The sequence below is a fragment of the Epinephelus moara genome, chromosome 2, assembly GCF_006386435.1.
Source record: "Epinephelus moara isolate mb chromosome 2, YSFRI_EMoa_1.0, whole genome shotgun sequence".
Taxonomy (NCBI): domain Eukaryota; kingdom Metazoa; phylum Chordata; class Actinopteri; order Perciformes; family Serranidae; genus Epinephelus; species Epinephelus moara.
The window spans coordinates 34,777,314-34,784,813 of record NC_065507.1 but is presented as its reverse complement, the minus strand read 5'-3'; the positions used below and the strand labels follow the sequence as shown (position 1 = coordinate 34,784,813).

At 39.8% G+C, this 7,500-nt stretch overlaps 1 protein-coding gene across 2 annotated transcripts in view; it reads left to right on the top strand.

Moving 5' to 3' along the window:
- pak1 (p21 protein (Cdc42/Rac)-activated kinase 1) overlaps positions 1-7,500 on the top strand; it is a 75,976-nt gene that overhangs the window by 11,410 nt on the left and 57,066 nt on the right. The window contains exon 2 of one of the 2 annotated variants that reach the window (XM_050069601.1): positions 6,055-6,119. The exons of the other annotated variant lie outside the window; for it this stretch is intronic. The gene's annotated coding sequence lies outside the window, so the exon portion shown is untranslated. The remainder of the gene's footprint in view (positions 1-6,054; positions 6,120-7,500) is intronic. 2 annotated transcript variants of the gene reach the window in all.

Genomic DNA, 7,500 nt, shown 5'->3' with positions numbered 1-7,500 from the left:
ATATTTCATTTGTATTGCTCATAGGCCTGTCGCTGTGAAGAACTTTTCCTTGTGGTATATGGTATTACCTCCAATTTTGTTTTGTTTTTGCAAATTACTTAATTTATCCTGATTTTAGTGCTTTATAAATACCCTTTATTGTGAGGCTATTTTTAGGTATATTGTTGTTTTCTAAATGACAAAGATGGCACAGTATTAGAACAAAATAAATACCTGTTCATTGTAGAACACAGAAGAGGTACAATAAGAGGCGCAGCGTTTTTCAGCCAAGATGCTTTGGCTTTGGCTGTGTCTGCATGGTATGATACAGAATATCTGTTGAAGTAAAAATGTCAGCATTAGGCAGAGTACCTGCTCTGAAGAGAACACTGAAGTATGTAGGGAGAGAGTATGGACCTGCCGGCAATAAAAAGAAGCAGCTTCATCTGAAAGGATATTTTTTATTGTGCTATATTTTATTTTCTCTGTCACCTTTTTTGTAATTTCTCTCCCCACATCTTTCTATGTCACTCACTCTGTATCTTATTCTCTGTCTTGGAGATTGAAGGATTTTGTCAGATTTGTTTCCAGAGTCTCTCTTCCATCTCATCCCTTCCCCAGGGGGATGTTTCATGTTGTGTTCTCACCTCTGATTTACATCACCCTTCTCCCTCGCCAACAGTCTCCAAATTTTAAATATGGCCAGTCAAGCACATCAGCTTGCCCTCTACATGCACTCTCTCCCTCATATTAGACATGATTTCTTACAGTAAACTGTTTTATTACATTTTAACGAGTAAATAAGCAGATAAGATCAACCAAATTACCAAAGATGAACACCCATGAACATCTGGCTTTCTAATGTAATGGCAAAGGTTGCAATCAGCATTCACATCAGCGACAAATGACTCTGCAGTGGTCACAGGTATATCGGCTGCGGCTCCGACCAGCAGTAATGAAAATACAACACCCAGGTGAATGGGCTAATTTTAGCCCATTAACTGGCAAAATGCAATGACACACCACCACAATATACCGTTCGTCTCCGCCCAAGCAGCACTCAGACATCTTTCCAAATTAGTTTGCCCCGAATTTGAAAGAGAGACTGATCAAGTAACAGAAGAAGTAACCATTGTAATATTTTCACTGGCCTCCATGTTGCTTTCTACTGTTTACTGACCTGTTTTCTCGCCTGTCCATGACGTAGAATGTGACGCACCAGAACAAAAAAAGAAAGGCTTTCTCGACTGCTGCAGAGCAGTATACACATCTCAAGTCTACTGGCAGAGGGAAAGGAGTTTATCGCCTATTTTTAGGGGGGTTTCCTGTGTTAAAAAAACAGCAATCATCTGTTATCAATGACCACTGTTTATCCAAACTACTTAACCTGCTGCATTCCCATGGAAACCACGCACCCTGCAGTCCAGCACTGGGTGTTAAAGTTTGCTTTCATACATCAGTTCTCCACACCGCAACTCAAACTCAACAAAGTGCTGGTGAGGAAAGAAAACACCCATGAATAGTTCCACCTGTGGTGTGTTCACGGACCCGTAAAAACCTCCAAACTGGGAGAAGGGACAACAAAATGATCACATAGGTACACACATACACACAAAACAAAAGTTTTGCCAACCCCGGGATAATAACTGCAAAGAACTCATATTTTGTCTTTTGTAACTGGAGATGGCTTCTGATAGCTACTGGGGAAAATAAAACCGCTATCCTCTTCCTGTTTTGGTAGACACACTTCCTTTGTGCCATAAATTGAAACTTCATTTTCCCAGGAAATCGTACCTTGCAGACAGAATTGCATAGTGAGCGCGAGGCTTATAGTGAACCAATCTAAACTCTGATGATGTCATTCTATAGCCACTACATTATGCAATATATATTTACTTCATAATGATAAGTTAAACAAAAATGTCTGTTTCCACTTTAATGAGAGAACATTCAGCAGATTAATCAAATATGCAGCCATAATTTGACACTTCCTGAAGTTAAGCCCATTACTCTAGAGGCTACCGATGCTGCAAGATCTTTAAAACTGTAAGATATTTTGTATGCCTCTTTGCCAGCTGCTTGTCAGCATTCATCAGATACTGGCATGCTCAACAGGAATAATTAGGCTCGCAGCCATGAAACACAATAAAGCCTCACATTTGTCTGCCAAGTACATTACACGCACAAGTAGTGTGACTTATTGTATGTGTGTGTTTCACCTCACAGATAAAGACAGACAGCCGGTCAGGCCGAAACAAAGCCGGTTTAGAGAGCAACCTGTAGGATTTCCAGGCTGATCTTCATGTTGTTGTGGGTGCTGATGCTTCAGCCTTGACTTGAACAGACAAAGCTAATTTGGAGCTAAACCTGCCCAGTCTGTTCTGATAATAACGCTGTTAACAGTGATAGCAATGCAGCTGGATTGATCACAGTGGTCAAGTCCAAAGGTGTTTTATTCTGAATAATAAATGTGTTTATAATGACAGCAGATTAGGGCTTGGCAATGATAAGATATTATTCACAATACACTCTCAGCAGAGTCATATTCTGTAATAATACAATCTTGTAGTTATGTTGTTCAGATGAATTATTCTTAGCAAACTTTAATAAGAAACAACAGTTGTTTACGATAAACATCAGTTTAGATATTTCACATAACTTTATTTGTTGCGTTAGTTATCAGACTCTTAAATAAGGGCTGCAAATAACAATCACTGTCATTATTTTCTTGATAAATCATTTAGTGTATAGAATTCAAAGGCTTTTAGTTTACAGTAAAACAGGAAAAAGCAGCACATCCTTAAATTGGACAAGTTTGAGACCAAGGGATATCAGACATTTTTACAAAAAAAAAAAAACTTTAACAATTAATCGATTATCAAAATTTAAACACTAACTTCACTAATTTTCCGTCAGTTGACTGATCGATTCATGAAGTAATCAATTCTGCTTTACTGAAAATGTCCTTATCTACCAGTGCTATTCTAGAGGCAGTTTTCCCATATGAGCTCTGGATAATTAAAGCAGAATCAGGTCCAGATATTGTACGAAGTTTCCCTTTCACATGCAGCACACAACAGGATATTTTCTGTGTCAGAAGTGTTCTCACCTACCAGAAAAACTCTGTGGTTTAGGCAAGGGGTGGTGCTGCAGTAGAGGGTGCATGACACGACATGGATTACACTGCAGTCATGAAGCCAGTTCGTAATTTGGTCATAAACAACAAAGTGTCTTGCCATTCTTTGAATTTGTCTGACAACGCAGACTTAGGCCCTTACCGACAGAAGTTCACAAATCTCATCATCCTTCCAGTTAGACATTTTTGTTGCTGCCTTTGTGTAAGTGACCTTTCTTATTCACCTTGGATGTTTGTTTTCCTTGGGTTATGTGTGAGCCTCATGATAGACAGAAACGTCGTCAACACGCCCACTCACTGGTTGTGAATTCTCCAGACAATTACCTGTTCTATTCCCACATGGGCTCAGTAGGACATTACACAGACTTTGTATGAGGGAGCTGGCAAGGTAAAGACTGTTTAAGGTCCCAATCAACTGATACCTTTAGTCACACCCTTAACAAATTTAGACTAGAGCAGCAATGTTTTAACGTGAATGATTGATCTGGTCTTAGTGTTACTCTACTCTCTACTGTACTTAGTGTTGCTGTGAACTACAGAAATATATACACTGCAGTTTGGAGTCAGCTGTTGTATACACATTTTTCACCAGTGGATGTATATCTATGATTAGCATAGTGCGTATTTGTGTCTCTGTGTGTGTGTTTGACCAACACAGGTGAGATGGCAACACACACACACACACACACACTTACAGCTACACACACTGCCAGGGACAAGTCACATTACCCTGTGCTAATGAGAGTTTAGCAACACCTTAACAAGCCATAATCTAGAGCTACATTAGCTGTATGGCTGTTGGCACTGTGTGCGTGCGTGTGTGTGTGCGTGCGTGCGTGCGTGCGTGCGTGCGTGCGTGCGTGCGTGCCTGCGTGTGTTTTCTCACTGTAAGGTGTGATTGTGTAGACAGCTGCAGGGCTGCCACTCTTACCTCCTGCCCTCCTTCTGTTTGTCCTCCCTCTCTCTCAAACCTTCATCTGTTCAGGCTCGTCTGAGCCCCCCTTGACACCAACACACTTTGTACACACTAATGGCTTCCTCCTCATTTATACCACAGCAGACTCAATGATTGTCTGGCATGTGGACCCTATTTGCTAAGAAAGGCAGAAAAACAGACAGAGTGAACCCCTGTTTGCACTTATGTGAATGTACTTCAGCATTTTCTGGGATTTTGTTTGCCATCCATCACAACAGGAGAGGGGTTATTTCTTTACTTCTGGTTCAGTTCAACCCATAAGTGTGAAGGAAATTTTGTCGAGGTCAGGGCAGCTCTGTGCAGGCCAGTCAAGTTCTTCCACATCAAACTTGGAAAAGTATAGAGAAGGATCAAAAGCTGAGTACAGATAAACCTTAAGTTCACACATTTCTCGCTGTATCTGCGAGGGGAAAAGGATTTATTAATCCCCTTTCCTTCGTACACAAATCAACTTTTAAGTATTTGACAGAAAATGCTGCAGAGAGATATCTGTGTATCTCAAAAGACCACACTATTATCAACAAACACTGTCCATAACATGGCCAATATCATGGTGGATAACAGTGCGGCTCCACTCTGTACCTGCAGCTACTAACTGCTTCATGTGTCAGCAGGTGGTCCTGAATGGACATGCATGGATCTCTAAGTGCATCACAGAAGCAAATATCATATGAATAAGCAAATTTCATTAAAGAACAATGAATAATAGTCAACCAGAAAACTGCATAATGCTCCTACACCTAGACTTTCTGTCTGTCTTTCTATCTGGCTTTGTGCATGAAGGCACTATCATGTTACAGCTGGAAGCTGTTGGAAGCACACTGTTATATCTCTGTATGCATCAGGGGTAAATACAAAGTGTATTTGAAAGTCTGTCTGTATGTCTGTTTTCAAGAACAAGTGGATCTGTTTAAGGACTTGATAAGGTTTTGGTGGTGATCTTGACTTTGGATTTCTAGTTACCCTGATTGTGGAGTACAGTATGGAAGCCCATTTCTGCCAATGTGATGAAAAAATATCTTGTAAATCATTATAATGTGAAGCTTTCTCAAAATAATGACGAACTGTCACAAAATAATGACTTAGTATTTCAAAATAATGATTAAGTATCTGGAAATAATGAGTCTTTCTCAAAATAATGACACTTTCTCAAAAAATGACTTGCTTGTTTCACAATAATGACTTAATGTCTCAATACAATGAGAAACTTTCTCAAAATAAAGCTAGTATCTCAAAATAGTGAGAAAAAGTTCTCAAAATAATGGTGTGCTTATCCCAGAGTATTGAAAATAATGGGAAACTATCAAAATAATGAATTATCCTGAAAAAATTACTTAATATCTCATAATAATGATTGACTCTCTCAAAAACTGACCTAATATCTCAAGATATTAAGAAACGATACAAAGTCATTGAAGTAATACTAAGTCATTATTTCGAGAAAGTTTGTCATTGTAATGATTTATAGGATCTTTCTTTTCACCACATTGGTGAAAATGGGTTTCCAAAGTACAAAGACATTAAAATGTAGTAAATGACTTCCTCCATTGTTACACCTTTATTGTTACACAAACATGGCAAACACACGTGCTTTTGCTTCCTCTTAACAATGAGTCTCGATCATTTCTCACCATGTGTGTAGAAATCCTCTCATTTTGGGGAAGACATTTACGTGCCATCACTGTCGCATCCTTTTTCTTTAACGGCTGTAAACTGCAGGACTGTAAAAATGGTATTTGACTAAGGGTCATAAAATGCTAACAACCCAGGAAGTACTGCCTTTGCTAGCCTGCTAGCATTTTGTTACTTGTAAATGAAGAATATGTTGATGACAGTACCAGCATTGCCATACTGACACAAAATTAGCATAATAATTCAGGTAACTTTGAGCTGGACCTTATTTAAGAAAGCGACCAGGTGATGATCAGTGTGCAGTAACAGCCCTCACTCTGTTTGTGTGCAGGCTGCAGGTTGAAGCTGCGTCTTTGCCTTTCTGTGAGAGGAGCAACTCGAACACAACGTTTACAGGTAAGTCTGGCTGGTGTAACACAGATGGCAGCTCACCTCTCTGTAGTAGTTTATTTATGTGTATTGTTTACCTTGCTCAGGGGCACTGTGGCAGTGAAAGTCCCATATTATCACAGTGACTGAGGTTGATGTATGAAGTATGGCCGACTGAACAATTTGACATTGTTTGGAATAAGTGGGTTGTAATGGGGTTCTTGTGGATGCAGTGATTTATGTTTGATTCTGGCAAAAAAAAAGCACTGTAATTCTGATAATTGAGCCTTTATGCCGACATTACACATAAACAATAATTTCTGGATTCTGGAAACACAATGACATGGTTAAAAATAATTCAGTGCAGTCACAAAACACGGAAACAAACCTTTAGGTTAGAATTTATCTGAATGAAAAAACAAAGGTGGATGAAAAAAATAGTAGATCAGATTGTAGTCAACTTTATTCTCACTGCACAGAGTACAGAGCAAAAATAACAGAGTTACTGATGGCTGGATAGTGTTGTGTCATCCACGATACTGAGAGTATTCAGTGAATATCAGTAATTTCTTGCAGCAGTGATTTTTAGGGTTAATTTTCTCAGTCATTGGCTGTGGTGCAGGTTACCCAGCAGACACTGCTCATCAGATCATTTGTCACACTAAAGACTTTTCATAATGAAACAGCGTTGTGGTTCACTGAGGGAAACCAGAGTGTTTCACATTATGTAAGTCGGCTGTAATGGGATTCTGGCCTGATGATTCCCAGCATGCACTGCAGCCTCCATTATTTATGGGGTTGCCATAGTAATGGGGCTTGGGAGGGGTGGAGACTGACAGCTGGTAGATCAGGGACGGGGACAGACCCTCCCCCCAGCACACCTGTGTGTGTGTGTGTGTGTGTGTGTGTGTGTGTGCGTGTGTGAGGGGGGTTTACTACAGTGCTCATGAGAACAGGGACTTGAAGGTTTTGCCATGCATTTTTTATGCACTGCATCAGTGTGTGTGCTGTGTGTGTGTTAGAAATATTGCCATATATGTGAGCATTTGTAACGTGCAAGTGTAGGCCTACAAAAGGGTTCAGTGATAGGAAAAAATACTCAAATGTAAATTAATATTACATCCTGGAAGGGCTGATTGTGGATTAGGGCCAATTATCCTAGGGTTTTGTTTGACTTTCCCCGGGTGTTTTCGGATGAAAAAACAAAAGTGCAGTGTGGAGATGGTTTGTGCATGTTAAAGGGAAATTTCGGTTTATTTCAACCCGTCTCCTATCGTCCTAAATTTGTTTCAAGTCACTAGTGACATAGAAATAATAGTTAGCATGTTAGCCGTTAGCCTAGATACAGCCGTAGCGTCAGACCTGTTAAAACTTAATTGAACGGGGCATCCTTTCAAGTGCAAAGTAG